The sequence below is a fragment of the Pelodiscus sinensis genome, chromosome 31 (assembly GCF_049634645.1).
Source record: "Pelodiscus sinensis isolate JC-2024 chromosome 31, ASM4963464v1, whole genome shotgun sequence".
NCBI classification, from domain to species: Eukaryota; Metazoa; Chordata; order Testudines; family Trionychidae; genus Pelodiscus; species Pelodiscus sinensis.
The window spans coordinates 9,834,688-9,850,260 of NC_134741.1; the positions used below are offsets into that span (position 1 = coordinate 9,834,688).

At 50.1% G+C, this 15,573-nt stretch overlaps 1 non-coding gene across 1 annotated transcript; it reads right to left on the reverse strand.

Annotated features, from left to right (window-relative positions):
- Positions 1 to 2,769: 2,769 nt before the first annotated feature.
- On the reverse strand, positions 2,770 to 2,851 carry TRNAS-GCU (transfer RNA serine (anticodon GCU)). Its single transcript has one exon. It is a non-coding gene; the product is annotated as a tRNA-Ser (tRNA).
- Positions 2,852 to 15,573: the final 12,722 nt, after the last annotated feature.

Sequence of the window (15,573 nt, forward strand, 5' to 3'; positions counted from 1 at the left end):
TGTGTTTGTGCAATGGGCATTCTATGATTATTGTCCTCCCTTTCCTATTGTTTGTCTGTGTGGTTGCTGTCTGGCTTGGATCTGTTTCTGTCTGCTGTAAAATTAATTTTGCTAGATGTAAATCAACTAAGGTGGTGGAGTATGATTGGTTAGGTAAATCACAATAGTATCTTATGACTGGTTAGCAAAATTATACTAAAGTAATTGGTTAAGATATTGCTAAGCAGGACTCAATTTTCACTATATAAACTGGGGTCCAAGAAGGAGACCAGCAAGAAGAACTCGCCTGTGAAAGAGCCTTCGACAAGAGCTTCCAGGACACCTCTGCACAACCCTGAGTAGGGCAACAAGGGACCCAAGCCCTGAGACCCCCAGCTCAGAGTGGAACATGCCTGGCCCCTCAGAGAGGACATCTCAAAAACCTGTGTTTCTATAGGGCTTTGAACTAAGGAGTTGCTGTATGTTAAACAAACACAGTGATCGCTACACCACAGAGGCTTTTCTTTCCTCAACTTAAACTTGGGAAAATATTCTGTTACCAACTCTTTAGCCAGCTCAGATTGCTGCGGGGGAAGGAATTCTCTCTTGTTAATTCTGTGCCCTCAGGAAGGGACCAAACCCCCCTTCCCCGTCCCAGGGACTCCAACCCAAACCCTGAGACCCAAACCCTGCCCTGGGGGAGCTCTGCAATGTGACCCTGGCTCCCAAGGCAGCAAGTGCAGAATCCCCCTCGGCAAGCGCAAGAGGCTCCAACCAGCCTGGTCTGAATCCAGCTGAAAGACTGGACTGCCCCGCTGCTGGAGTGTCAGAGCCCCTGTCAACCAGCCCTGTGTTTGTCCCGTCTCTTTCAAGGAAGGGCAGGGCAGGGCAGGGCAGGGCCCACACACCCACCAAGAGTCTCAGGCACGTCTCTCGCACCCAGCTGACCATGGAGCAGGTCTCCGTGGCCCGTGTGTGGTACCCAGGGGCTCTCTCCTGTGAGCCCCCCCAGGGGAGTCTCACACAGAGGTCTTGGGATCACAAGCTTCCTGACACTCTCATCATGCAACAGGGGCAGGTCCAGCCTGTTCTGTAAAAGCTGCTCTGGAAATCAGAGAGCACCTAACGTGACTCCAGTGGGATTTGAACCCACAACTTTGGAACGACTAGTCTAGCTCACACTAATGGCTACAGCTTAGAAGTCCAAGACCCTGATTATTGCACCATAGCTCACAGCAACCCTCATTTCTTCACTCTGCTTTGCAGCAGGGTAATTGCTGGGCTAGAATAAAGGGAAAAGCTGAGCCAGAGGAACACACGCTCCCCCTTCCACTCTCAGACCCCCCATACCCAGCCCCCTGCCCAAAGCCTCAGCTGTGGCTTAAACCTGGTTCCAGAGAGAAGAGGCCAATGCAAACAGCCCCATGGCAGCGAGGGAGTCAGCACATCAGTGGGTGGGGCAGGGAGCTGGGGGCAGATCTTGGCTCTAACTCGCTAGGCAACCTTGGCCTGTTCAGTGAATCTCTCCCTGTCTCCATGGCCCTGTCGGTACAGCAGGGAGAGCAACACTCACAACCCCACAGGAGGGGGCTGGTTTAATGCTTCACCCCACAGCCCAGCAATGAGCCCCCAACTCCCCCTGTGCTCTGGGAGCCAGGTTTGCTGTGTGAATTCTGTGGGGCAGGTGCTATCAGGCCTGGGCACTGGGATTAGTTACCAGTTTCCCCTGCCCTCTGGCACTGCTCAGATCAGAGCTGAGGCGGCCGAGTGGTTCAGGTTTTTGATTAGAAACCAATAGACTAAGCAGGTCCACAAAATCCACTAGTTCTGCTGCCCCAGAAAAGTAAATGTGAACCTCAGTCCTCCCTGTCCCTTCCCCTCACGCCATGGGGCTGGAACGCCAGAGGCGTGAGGTGTCTTAGTTGGGGACCACATCAGAGAGGGCTGGGGGCCTTTGGAAGAGGTTTTTTGTTTCTCACTTTTGTGGCCCCCAATTTTCTGCGGGTCTGTGGCCCCCCGACCCAGAAAAGGTTCCCCACCCCTGCCATAAATAAAGCGACACTGAAACCTTGTGTGCTGGCCGTAATGTTTTCCTTTATTTAAAATTAAGGTTGATCAACTAACATGAGACAGTTCAAATGCTTAATTGTTTAATGTTTTAAATTAAACTTTTCTCCCCAACTGCAGCCCTAGCGAAATGGCTTGGGTGTAATTATGTCATTAGTGGCAAGTGTCCATTAGTAACCAAGAGTCCATGGAAAGGTTTGGGGAGGGCAGAGGCTCAGCAAAGGGGTGGGGTTTTGGGGAAGTGATGGGATAGATTCTGGCTTGCCCTGACATTTCAAAGGTGACCTTGGGGGCATGTGGCACCTTGAGCAGTCTCTGATGTTCCCTGTGTGAGCCCCAGAACCAGCCCTGAGTGACGGGGGAAGAAGGGGAGCAGCTGACACATGCCAAGGGGGTGGGCAGGGGAGGACATGAGCCTGCAAGGCAGCAGTGACATCACAAGGAACTTTTTCAGCACCTCAGCTCATTGGTTGGGAGGCAGTGACCTCACAGAGGGTCCATGGCAACAGCCAGGTGGGACAGGCTGCAGCATCTGAGAGACCCCCATGGCCTGGCTGCCTGGAGTCTCCTTTGTGAGGTTTCCCCTTGAGGGCAGAAGGAATTGAGGGTCCCAGCTGGGAGTGTCTCTGTGGAGATTTCCCCTTTCCCCAGGCTGCAGTGGGAGGGGCTGGCACTGAACTGAAGAGAGGTCTGGGAGAAGCAAGAGGAAGGGTTGCAAACATCCAATGAGGATGGGACTTGAACCCATTCATGCAGAGCACAATGGATTAGCAGTCCATCACCTTAACCGCTCGGCCACTTCATCTGAGTTGCAGGGGTTTGTTACCAATTACCCAAAGCCATCACTGCCAGGAACCATTGTGCCACTTGCTGGCTGGCCAGCCAGGGACACCCAGGGCTGGAAAGTTTTGGCTTTTCACAATGTTCTCTGGGCTGTTGTACAAAGCTCAGTGCTCGTAAGAAACCCAAACACCGCTTGGCTACATCTACGCTGCACGCTTCTTACACAAGAACTGTTTTGTGCAAGAGTTCTTGCACAAAATGTCTTGTGCAAGAGCATGTCCACACTGCCATGTGCTTTTGCGCAAGAATATCCGTGGCAGTGTGCACGCTCTCTTGTGCAACAAAGCTCTGATGGCCATTTTAGCCATAGGGATTTCTTGCACAAAAAAACCCTGTTGCCCATTCGTACTACCTTCTTCTGCAAGAGCTCTTGCACAAGAGGGTTTATTCCTCATGGGGAGAGGAATAACTCTTGCCCAAGAAGCCCTCTTTTCCTACGTTTTGCCATACATTTACTTGTGCAAGAACACGCATGCAGTGTAGATGCTCCTTAAGTTTTTGCGCAAGAACGGCCGTTCTTGAGCAAGAAGCCTGCAGTGTCGATGTAGCCCCTGGGTGCCCAGAGAGGGGCTGTCTAGTCACAGTCTGGCTCAGCGCGCTCTGCAATGGGAAGATGTCCACGGAGCAGGCAGATGGCAGCGGCACACGGCTCTGGTGGGTCCAGCATCCAGAGGAGCGTTTCCGATATGAGTGTTTACTGACAGTGTCCGTCTCTGGTCTGACTTCACAGTGTGGTGAGACACTGGCACCCACAGCAGCATGGATGGGGTGGCTGGAGGGAGTGGCTGGCGGGCGGCCGGTAGGAGTAGTGGCAAGTGGCCAAGGGAGTGAGTGAGTCTCATTTGCATATCTAATGAGCTGCCATTGTTGTGGAAGAGGCTCTTGTGCCAGAAGGAGAAACTACACAGCCCCTTCTTGTGCAAGAAAAACCCTCTTGTGCAATGCCGCTATGCTTAGCCTCATTTGCATATTTCTGGCACAAAACCCGCCAATGTAGACAGAGCCCAATTGTTTTCACTGTCAGGGTGCTCAGTGGTCCCCCCTCTTCCTACTTGCTCTCCCAAAAGAAACAGACCTGGCTCCCCTTTCTTTTCCCCCAGCAATTGGCATGCTGCAAAGCTAACAGTCTGGGAGGCTCTGCCTCACAACAGGAAATGTGTTGGATTTATAAGCTGTGGTGCTCTGGGTGAACAAGAGCAGTGATTTAAAGATTGTGGGTTCAAATCCCATCAGAGTTACTTTAGCTGCTTCTTCATTTCCAGGGCAGCTTTTACAGAACGGGCAATCCTTAGGCTGACACTAGGATGGGCTTTAGTCCAGCAGACCCCAGCGAGGGTGGATGCAAGGGCTGCTCTGAAAGGCTGCAGGTGCCCATGGACCCTTTTGTCCCTCCATGTCTCCTACCAGTGCTGTGCAACACTCAAGCTATGTCTACACTACACTGTTCTTCTGAAAAAGCTAGGCAAATTGTGAACTCCAATTTGCATAGCTTTTTGTGCTTCTTTTTTTGGAAAAGGCTTTTCTGACATTTGGCCTGTCTACACTGGGCCAAATGTGGGGAAAAAAACCCTTTTTTGGAACATCCCTTCTTCATAAAATGAAGTTCACAGAGATGCCAGTAAATCATGTCTGCTCTTCCAAAAAATTTTGTGGAAGAGCAGATGTGTTCTCTGGACTAAACAGGGCAAACAGAGCCCTGATGTAGCATCTTATTTCAAGTTTAGGGTTCAGAGTAGACAGAGGGTTGACATATGGTAAACATTTTGAGCTACAGAAGTTGTCATTTTCATCTTATTTTGAAAAACTCTTCAGTGTTTACACAGCACCACATTTTGAAATAACCTGCTATTCCAAAATGTCCCTTCCTCCTCCTGGAATGAGGTTTACAGGGATGTTGGAATAGCGAGCCCATTGTATTTCAAAATAATAGGGCACTGTTAACACACGGGATAGATATTACAGATGCCTTAGTACCCCGAAATAGCGCTGCATTGTCAAGGTCGCCTTACAGGACCACAGCAGGGGGCACATTTGATGCTGAATTTTCAGCCTTCTCCTCTTGGAAGTCTTTGCTGCTGTCTACAGCCACGCGTAGGCCTGACTCTGCATTGCCAGGGCCCCAGCCCCTCCCAGCCTGCCAGACAAGAGACAGAGCTGCCAGGTGTTTTCAGACTCACAGCAGGTGGCACAAATCCCTCTCTAGCGGGCCTGCAGGAAAGGAAGCCAAAGAAGGTGGATTTTGAGGACTCTGCCTCCCCACAGCCAGCCCCACCCCCACAGGCTTTGGCAGAACAAGGGGGGGGGTCTCTGCTCACCCTACTGAGTCCCACTGAAATTTTGAGCTTTTGTCCTGCCCCCCTCAGCTTGGCCTCCCTCCTCTGCCCCATTCCTACCTCACTGCCTCCTTGGGCAAGTCACACAAGGGAAGCAGCAGCAGGAGCCGGCCCCATACGCCAGCATCCGAGGGCAGGGGAGGCTGAGACAAGTGTCCATCAGGTGCCTGGCCTGACCCATCTGGCTTCCCCAGGCTGGCACCAAGGGGCATTCTCAGCTGATGTCACCCGCGCCTGTTGCATGGGAGTTGGGTTTATCCCAGGCACAGTCTCAGTACCAGGAGCTGCCCTTACCCAGGGCACCAAGGGGAACAGCAATAAGAGAAGACGCTGTGTTTTTGCCTGACTCTGAACCAGGGACCTTTTGAATATTAGGCAAATGTTATAACCACTGCACCACAGAAACACACATCAAGTGTGAAACTTGTCTGACTGTTCTGTTCCTAGCTCTTTCTACAACTGCTCTGTGGGGGAGGGGAATGCACCTTATGAACACTCCACCTCTTGTTCTCATGGAAGCCAATAACCCGAGCTGCCAGCTCCTCATTTTCTTCTCCTCAGTTCTAGCCACATCAGCCCAGGGAGGAGAAAAAATAACCCTCCGCCTGCTGATTGTCCCCCGTCAGCTTCTGTAGCTTCACTTCCTTCCACAGCAGCTCCAGCTTTGAGCTACAAATCAAAGCTACCAGGGCATTGCAGCCGCATAGGCCAACAACAGGACCTCTGGGACATCTGTAGCCTTTGCTGCAAGGACACACAAAATCAGGTAAGGTTCCCCCCTGATACCCAGATCCCAGCCACCCCAAAACTCAGCACCTCCAGCTTGCTCCAACACTTTCCCTTTCTCCTGCACCCTTTCTCCTGGCTACACACAGGGCACTTTTTGTTGCTTCTCAAGTCAGGCCTTGCAAGGACCCACCACGGCAGGAACCAGCCCTTGGAGCTCGGCTTGAGTTTCCCACATCGTCTTGCTTGAGAAGAGGCGACTTGCTCCCCTTCTTCTCACCTCACGTCTCCCTTGTCTCTGTTCCCTTCAAAGGTCTCCTCCACCTCAGGACCTGCCTCCTCAGGGTGCTGCCCCTCTGCCACTGGGCTGGGAGTGGGAGACTCCACAGTCTCTGCACTTGGGCTGAAGTCTCATTGGGATTCTTCCATTGATGGCGTTAGTCAGCTGGACCCCAGCCAGATCCATTCAGTAGCGCTGCCTGAGAGGTAGCTTTCCCAATGTCCATTGGTATTTCCTGGGGCTTTGTGTAGGGGATTGGGCTTGGCCATCTTCTCTTTTGGAAATGCCTCTTCTTGGGAAAGCAGCTCCCAGCAGTTCCCCTGTCCAATTGCCCCTTGCTCGTCCCTTTCCCAAGCTGAGAAGACGATGTGGAACGTCTTCTTCTCAGCTTGGGAAAGGGACGAGCAAGGGGCAATCGGACAGGGGTTTATGTAATGATACAGGGATGCAAAAAGCAAATAATTTTTTCCTCCTACTCAGGAACCAGGGTGACAGAATGAAATTGGTAAGTAATCAAGTTAAAAATAGACCAAAAGGGAGCATTTTTGCGCTGAGTGGAACTCCTTGCCAGTACGGCCGTTCTAACCTCAGGGCTCAGGGTCAGGGGTCTTAGTGGACCACCCTGATTTTCATGCAAACCTGCTCCTGGGTGGCCAGGCTGGCAGCTCTCCTGCCCTAGATGGCCACTTTCCTGTGCCTAGTGTGGAGGTCGTGGATGAGGTCCACGATGTCCGCACTAGATCAGGCGGGCGCCCGCCTTTTGCAGGCCCAGGCAGGCTCCTGGGAGCCACCAGCCTGGTCCCGGGAAGAGGCAGAGGGCTGGGTCGCAGCGGGTGGCTGTCTTGTGCCGTGCCAGGTGCAGGGTTTACTGGCTGGGTGCTGGCAGGCTTGCACCTGGAGCCGGCACCGTAGCCAGCCCATGCCCCTTTAAGGGCTCCGGGGCCAGGAGGGGGGCAGAAGAGTTTCACTGGTAGTGCCCAGAGTGGCCACCAGGGAAAGCTGGGGAGGGCTAGCCTCCCACTAGTTCGAATTAAGTGGCTACACAGCCCTTAATTCAAACTCGTTAATTCGAACTAGGCATTAGTCCTCATGAAATGAGGTTTACCTAGTTCGAATTAAGCAGTCCGTTAGTTTGAATTAAGTTCAAACTAGCGGTTTGCCTGTGTAGTGCCTATCAAAGTTAATTCAAACTAATGTCTGTTAGTTCGAATTAACTTTCGAGTGTAGACATACCCTCAGTCTGGTTCCTAGTGGGCAGATTCCTGCAGCCCTTCACCTGGGAACATCCTGTCCCTCAGTGCCTGGAGGCCAAAGAGAGAATTACCCATTGAGACTCAATTCCACTTTTGCCCCCAGCTGGTCTCTCCGGGCCAGAGGTGAACAGCATTGGAACCTTTCAGGGGAAGGTTGAATATCCATGGACTGTGTTGCCCCTGTTCTCAGGTTGGGGGAATTCAAGGAATTCTAACTCCTCCAGGCCTGTTAGAGCTGAGACTGCCTAGCCAAATCTTATCTGTAAATGAAATAGAATCACATGGAATTGTTTCTGTCCAGGTGTGAGACGGGGCAGTTCCAGCTGCCAGAGGAGATTTCCCCTGAACTGGAAGAACAAGTCAATGCTTTCTCCCAGAAAACGATTGCACTGTCAGAGACTGAGGGAATTCAAAGGTACCTAGAAGGGATGGAGTACGGGAAAGTTGTTTAACTATTAGAAACTATTGCATCTGGCCTCTGAAGCCAACCATCCCATGCCTCAATTCCCACATGGAGAATGATGGCCCCATCATGCTGCTCTCCTTAGAGGCACTGAGCAAACAGAGTCCACTGCTTGCAGATAGAGCCAGGGGTTTACATTTGATTTCCTCATTTGATGAGCAGCTACTCACGGGGAAGCTTAGGCGCAGCCTCTCTGGGCTGAGCACAGGCCAGCTGGGCAGGAGTGAAGAGAAGCTGCTTCTCTTCGCTCCAGTCCAGCTGCCCTGCGCTCAGCCGGGAGGGAGCGCAGGACGGAGGCTTCCCTCCGTGGATGGTGTAGGGGACTCTCTGCCTCCAAACCTTCTTCCCTCTTCCCTGCCCCAAACCTGTCCCCTGCCCTCCTGCTCCCTCTCCCTTGCTCCCCCCGGCACCCTGCCTCCCCTGCAGAACCTACTGGATGATGGTGAAACAAATGATTTTTATGAAGTGGTCAAAAGCAGCAATTAACAAGTAGGTGTTTAAACTAGCAATTGTTTAATACTTTTACAGCGTAGAAAAGCTTGGGCACAGTTATACCCAAGTGATTACAATTCTTTGATTACAATTCACTTAAATCAATGTCTCTAATTTGCTTAACGAAAAATACAAAAACAAGGACAATATAATGATAATAAAAACTTTGTCTAAAGCCAGTCCCTCTGTAGTTATTTTAGGGCAGCTGGTAGAGTTAGTCATAAATCTACTTTTTACAACTTAACTCCTAGACTTCTATTTCTAACACTTATACTTAACCTAAATACAACACTACTACACAACACAAAATTATACAATTTACACAGTGTGGTTAACAGAACTTAGATACGCTTTACAGAATTACACAGTGAAATTAACACAATTTAACTATTAAACCAATAAGTAATACATTTTAGCAATAAACCAATTAATACATTTAAGCAATACTTACAAATCCAGCAACGATAACACAAAGACACACTAGAACTCGGATCATGCTCAGGACTCGTGCACCCCTATATTTGATTCGAAGGCAGCCTCAGGGTGATCAATCCTTTAGCTGGGCAAAAAGAGATACGTGCCCTCAATACATGGAACCTCCGTAGAACAAAGGGATTGAGGGTCTTTTATACAAAAATTCGATATCTAATGCCATGCTAGGGTCTGCATTTGGCAGGACCTGACAGGCTAGTGATGAGGTAGTATGACAATACTGCCCTATAGGAATTTTTGTTATGTATGCGTGATCCCCTCGTGGACAGGACCAGATGGGGCATAGTTAGTGTGAGACAGTTGTGTTTTATTACCCTATGTTTGTTTTTTTCTCTTGCCTCTAAGACCGGTCAAGCTACGGTCAAATGAGGCTTATCTGTAAGTGCAGCTAGGCACTTATCTAGTCATACTCACCTCCCTATTATTTTGGCGTCTGTGAGTCCCCAGATGCCTGTAAGGTCAAATTCCATTCACAAAAACTGCATTGTGCCCTTACAAGTTATGCTTTCTCAAAGTGTGACAGGCCTACATTTTCTGTAAGCTGCTTTGTGTGGCTGGATGGGCTATACGTGAAGGCCATGGACAGAAAAAGCCTGGTTTCCAACAATTTTTTTTTAGAATCAGCAGTATAAGGATTGGGGATAGCAAGTGATGGAGAGGAGGAGAATAGAGAGGGCAGGGATTCAAGGAAGGGGTAAAAGCTTCAAGGAAGGGGCGGGACAGTAGATTTTGGCTTGGTCTCATTTAAAAAGTGATCTTTGGTGTAAAAATGTCAGAGACCACTGCTTTAGAGCCTGGAGACTCAGTCTACATAAAGGCACACCAGCAGACAAATGCCCAATCTCTCTGGAAAGGGCCTTGCCCAAGTCCTGCTAACCACTCACACCGCTGTAAAATGTGAAGGACTCCAGAGCTGGGTACACGAATTGCACTGCAAAAAGGTACCTCCCCCAGCTGCTCTCCATCAGTTCTCAGCTACTGCACCTCCCAATTGCAGCAGAATCACTTACACATTCTACAGAAAGTCTCCACAATATAACTTACGATCACGAAGGAAAAAGACTTAATCCCCACGACTGAATTGTTTGGTACAAGATTTGTCATTTTCATGATCCTGGGAGTTTGTTATTGGATATATATATATATATATATATATATATATATATAATCCCCAATAACAAACTCCTATATCAGAGAAAAGGGGTGGTAAACCTCCCATTTTTAATGAATTCTACCATCTAAGACCCATAGACAAAGATTGACAACTAGCAGGATCTAGAAAGGCATCAGGGATTGTTAGTTTTTTTGTAGGTGTTGTTAAGTTTTGTTACTAATTTTATGTTGGAAGCCTAAGTTTTAAGTATGTTACATTTTATTCTACTTGTTCTCCTTTCTTTCTTTACCCTTGCTGAATGGCGGAATTCTCTAAGCTCTGATGTTGCTTGGACTAAAAATTCTTATATTCATGCAACTGTAGCTATAGCCAAAGCTTTGAATTTATCTAAGTGTTGGTTGTGTGGACAAAACTCTCCATCAACATCCCAATCTCCAGACCCCATCACTGCTATAGAAGCAAACTATTCTAAGTTACAAAACTGGGGAAGCGAGGCAGCTGATAAAGACCCTTCCTGGCACCCTTATCCCTCAGATTATCATGTAAATTTAGATAATCTCTTAACTCAAGCACAATTTTGAGAAAAGTCAAAAAATTATAATAACCACCAGTCAATATTTGTTGGGCTACAGCTAAATTGTAACCTTACTATTAATGCAACCCATTTAACACTGGTTAAAAGACAGGAAACAAAGGGTAGGAATAAATGATAAATTTTCAGAATGGAGAGGGGGAACTACTGGTGTCCCCCAAGGGTCAGTCCTGGGACCAATCCTTTTCAACTTATTCGTAAATGATCTGGAGAAAAGGGGTAAGCAGTGAGGTGATAAAGTCTGCAGATGATACCAAACTGTTTAGGATAGTCAAGACAGAAGCAGACTGAGGGTATGTCTACACTACAGCACTAATTCGAACTAACTTAGTTCGAATTAGTTAATTCAAACTAAGCTAATTCGAATTAGCGCAGCTAGACTTAAAAACTAGTTCGAATTAGCGTTTTGCTAATTCGAACTAGCATGTCCACACAGAGTGGACCCTGAACAGAGGTTAAGGATGGCCAGAAGCAGTGCCGGCAGGGCATCAGATGAGGACTTAGAGCGTGGAGCTGCTGTCTCAGGCTAGCCGAGGGCTGTGCTTAAAGGGACCTGACCCCCACCCCGGACAGACAGTTCTCAGGGGTTCCCCGCTTGCGAAGCAGTCCTGGCTTGGGGTGCCCTGAGTGCCCACACGTGGAACATCACAGCACTCGGCCATCACCACCACTGCACTTGCCACAGGCTGCCATCCCGGGAGAGGGGGCAATCAGGGGGCTGCAGGAGAACTTCCACCCCGAGAAGCCTGCAGAGCCAACCCAGTCCTCCCCATCAGGGGCTCGTACCCCATTCCTCCCTCACCTCCTTCCCTAGCCCCCCTTCCTGATGTACAAAATGAAGAAAACATGTGTTCAAAAATAGAATCTCTCTTTATTGAACAAAACTGGGGGAGACTGGGAAAAAGAGGTGGGAGAGGGAAAGAGAGGCTGGGAGAGGGGAGGGTAACTAAAATGATCAGGGGTTTGGAACAGGTCCCATATGAAGAGAGGCTAAAGAGACTGGGACTTTTCAGCTTAGAGAAGAGGAGACTGAGGGGGATATGCTGGAGGTCTATAAAAGCAAGAGTGGTGTGGAGAGGGTGCATACAGAAAAGTTCTCCATTAGTTCCCATAATAGAAGAACTAGAGGACACCAAAGGAAAGGAATGGGTAGCAGGCTTCAAACTAGTAACAAAAAGTTCTTCTTCACAAAGCAAAGTCAACCTGTGAAACTCCTTGCTGCAGGAGGCTGTGAAGGCTAGAACTAGAACAGAGTTTAAAGAGAAGTTAGATCAAGTCATGGAGGTTGGGTCCATGGAGTGGTATTAGCCAGGGGGTAGAAATGGTGTCCCTGCCCAATGTTTGCGGAAGGCTGGAGATGGATGGCACAAGACAAATGGCTTGGTCACTGTCTTTGGTCCATCCCCTCCAGGGTACCTAGGGTTGGCCACTGTCGGCAGACAGGCTACTGGAGTAGATGGACCTTTGGTCTGACCCAGTACGGCCATTCTAAGCTCAGGGCTCAGGGTCGGGGGTCTCAGTGGACCACCTTGATTTTCATGCAAACCTGCTCCTGGGTGGCCAGGCTGGCAGCTCTCCTGCCCTAGACAGCCACTTTCCTGTGCCTAGTGCGGAGGTCGTGGACGAGGTCCAAGATGTCTGCACTAGACCAGGCAGGTGCCCTCGTCTTGCGGTCCTGGGCAGGCTCTCAAGAGCCGCCAGCCTGGTCCCGGGAAGAGGCGGACAGCTGGGGGGCATCGGGTGGCTGGCTCGAGCCGTGCCAGGTGCAGGGTCTGCTGGCTGGGTGCTGGCAGGCTTGCACCTGGCATGGGCACTGTAGCCAGACCGTGCCCCTTTAAGGGCTCTAGGGCCGGTAGGGGGGCATACGAGTTTCCCTGGTGGTGCCCAGAGTGGCCACCAGGGAAAGCCGGGGAGGGCTAGCCTCCCACTAGTTCGAATTAAGGGGCTACACAGCCCTTAATTCGAACTAGTCAGTTCGAACTAGGCTTAGTCCTCGTGGAATAAGGTTTACCTAGTTCGAACTAAGCGCTCCGCTAGTTCGAATTAAGTTCCAACTAGCAGAGCGCTAGTGTTGTGCCTATCAAAGTTAATTCGAACTAACGTCCATTAGTTCGAATTAACTTTGTAGTGTAGACATACCCTGAGGGACTCCACAATGATCTCACCAAACTAAGTGATTGGGCAACAAAATGACAAATGAAATTTAATGTGGATAAGTGTAAAAAGCAGGAAGGAGTCTTGTGACACCTTAGACTAACTGAAGTGTTGGAGTATAAGCTTTCGTGGGCAAAGACTAGGGGTTTGGAACGGGTCTCATATGAGGAGAGGTTAAAGCGACTGGGACTTTTCAGTTTAGAAAAAAGGAGACTGAGGGGGATATGATAGAGGTGTATAAAATCATGAGTGGTGTGGAGAGAGCGGATAAAGCAAAGTTATTTATTAGTTCCCATAATAGAAGAACTAGAAGACACCAAATGAAATTAATGGGTAGCAGGTTTAAAACTAATAAAAGAAAGTTCTTCTTTACACAGCGTGTAGTCAACCTGTGGAACTCCTTGCCAGAAGAGGCTGTGAAGGCTAGGACTATAACAGAGTTTAAAGAGAAGCTAGATAATTTCATGGAGGTTAGGTCCATAAAAGGCTATTAGCCAGAGGATAGAAATGGTGTCCCTGGCCTCTGTTTGTCCGAGGCTCGAGAAGGATGGCAGGAGACAAATCGCTTGATCATTGTCTTTGGTCCACCCTCTCTGGGGCCACTGTCGGCAGACAGGCTACTGGGCTAGATGGACCTTTGGTCTGACCCAGTACGGCCATTCTTATGTTCTAAGATCCTACAGGGTTTCCATGTAGGGGCAGATGCTACAGGGTCTCCTTCACAGGAGTTTCCTGCCTTAGACTGCATAAAAGGTTGGCAGCAGAACAGCTGAGGGATGCCCATCCCAGTGGCGGGTTGTGTGGGGTTTTCCTTTCATGTCATCCAAGACTCCAGCCCCAACAGCTGCAGCCACACTGAAGACTCCACATATCATAGAATCATAGAGCTGGAAAAGACCTGAGAAGGTCATCAAGTCCAGCCCCCTGCCCAAGGAAGGACCAATCCCAACTAAATCAACTCAGATAGGGCTTTGTCAAGCCAAGAGTTAGCACCAGATAGCAAGCGACTTTGCCAGTTACCTTCCATGGGCAGCAAGGAAGTCTCTTCTCCTCCATGCTCCTCTGTCAATGCTCTCCAGGAGCCACGAGATCAGAGGTCCTGAGCAGCTGTCCATCTTGGGAACTTTCAAGAAGGTTTCTATAAACTTGTTATAATACTTACTGTATAATTTAGGCTCAACCAAATGCATACTTTGTTCAGTGGGGACTGGCTATGGTACAGGTTAAATTGTTTTTGTTTTAAATTACTGGTTACACACTGAATTCCCCATTTCGTAATTTTTCCCTAAATAAATTGTCCTTATGTTTGGTTTACCTACAATGAATTGTCCTCTAAGGGAAAAGGGAGGCATGCCACCAGATTACAGATACTGGCTGTCTCAGAACCAGAGAGTCTAGTTTTGTTAGGGGACCACCTGCAGCTTTATCTTTCTAAAATCATTTAGCCACCTAATATTGACTATCGGATAAGCACAAGCCTATCAGATAGTTGACTACTGATGCAACTAGTCACTTCCCTTTCCCCTTGCAGCCTATCAGAGAGGGGCAGCAAGAGGGAGTGTTGGGCCCCCCCCCCCCTCGACAGGGGTTGCCACCCTCCTCTGGGACATAATCCAACCAGCTTGGGCCTTGGCCCAAAGCGTGATGCCCCTTTTTAGGGGAAATATGGCCTCACGGCCTAGTCCAAAGTTCGCAGGCCCAGAGGCCTAGTCCCAAAGTTCTTTATTCCAGCCCCCACTCGCTGGGGTCTTGGGCAGCAGGGGTAGGGGGGCCCCGACCCAGGGCCCTATTAGTGGCAAGTGGCTCCCACCACTGGCTCAGCAGGGGCTCCTCCCCGCAACGCCCCAAGCCCTCGGGCTTTTACAGCTCCCTGCCCCCGGCCTGCCGCGGTACCACCTGTTGGCATTGGTCAGATGGCTGTACTGGTACTTCCCCCAGCAACGTCGGGGTTGGCAGTGTCCGGTCCGGTGCCCGGGTTACAGGGGGTCAGTCGGTGGCTCCAGCGTTGGGGCTGAACCTGGCTGAGGCCCAGCAGCGGTGCGTTCAGCACTCTTGGCGACTCCCGCTCTGGCCGTTGGGCGCTAGCTCCAGCTCGGGCCGCAGTCTGCCCCTTCTGAGCAGGCCAGCAGCCTTTTATACCTGTGCTCCCCTTGGAGCATGCCTGGTAGGGCTGTGTGGGTGGGGCCCTCTCCGCCCCCGGCACCAGGTGGTTTCCCTGGGCTTGAGTGCGGGGCGGGGCTGCCCTGCCACGGAGTGAACCGGAGTCGACACTGGAGGGAGCTGGTTTAAAAACCAATCCCTCCCAGCACTGTCTGAGGGCCAAGGGAGGTAGAGGCACAAGGGAAAATGGCTGGAGCGGGAACTGAGGCCGTCTCTGCTCATGTGTGTTCTGTTGCAATTCGCATGGAGAGCATGGCTGGGGAGGGACCTCCCCTGCAGGTCTTCCTCTTGAAAGGGCCCTTCCTCCTAATGCACCCTAATACATCATTAGCCTTCTCTCACAAGGGCACCCTGGTGATACTCGTCCAGTATCTCATCCACTGTCATCCCCAGGGTCTTTTCTGCAGAACTGCTACTTAGTCAGTCCCCAGCCTGTAGCAGAGCTTGGGATTCTTCTGTCCCCAGTGCAGGGCGCTGCACTTGTCCCTGTTGAACCTCATCGGATTTCTTTTGGCTCAATCCTCCTATTTGTCTCGGTCACTCTGGACCCTCTCTCTACCCTCCAATGTAGCTACCTCTCCCCCATAATTTAGGGTCATCTGCAAACTAGGTGAGGGTGCAATTC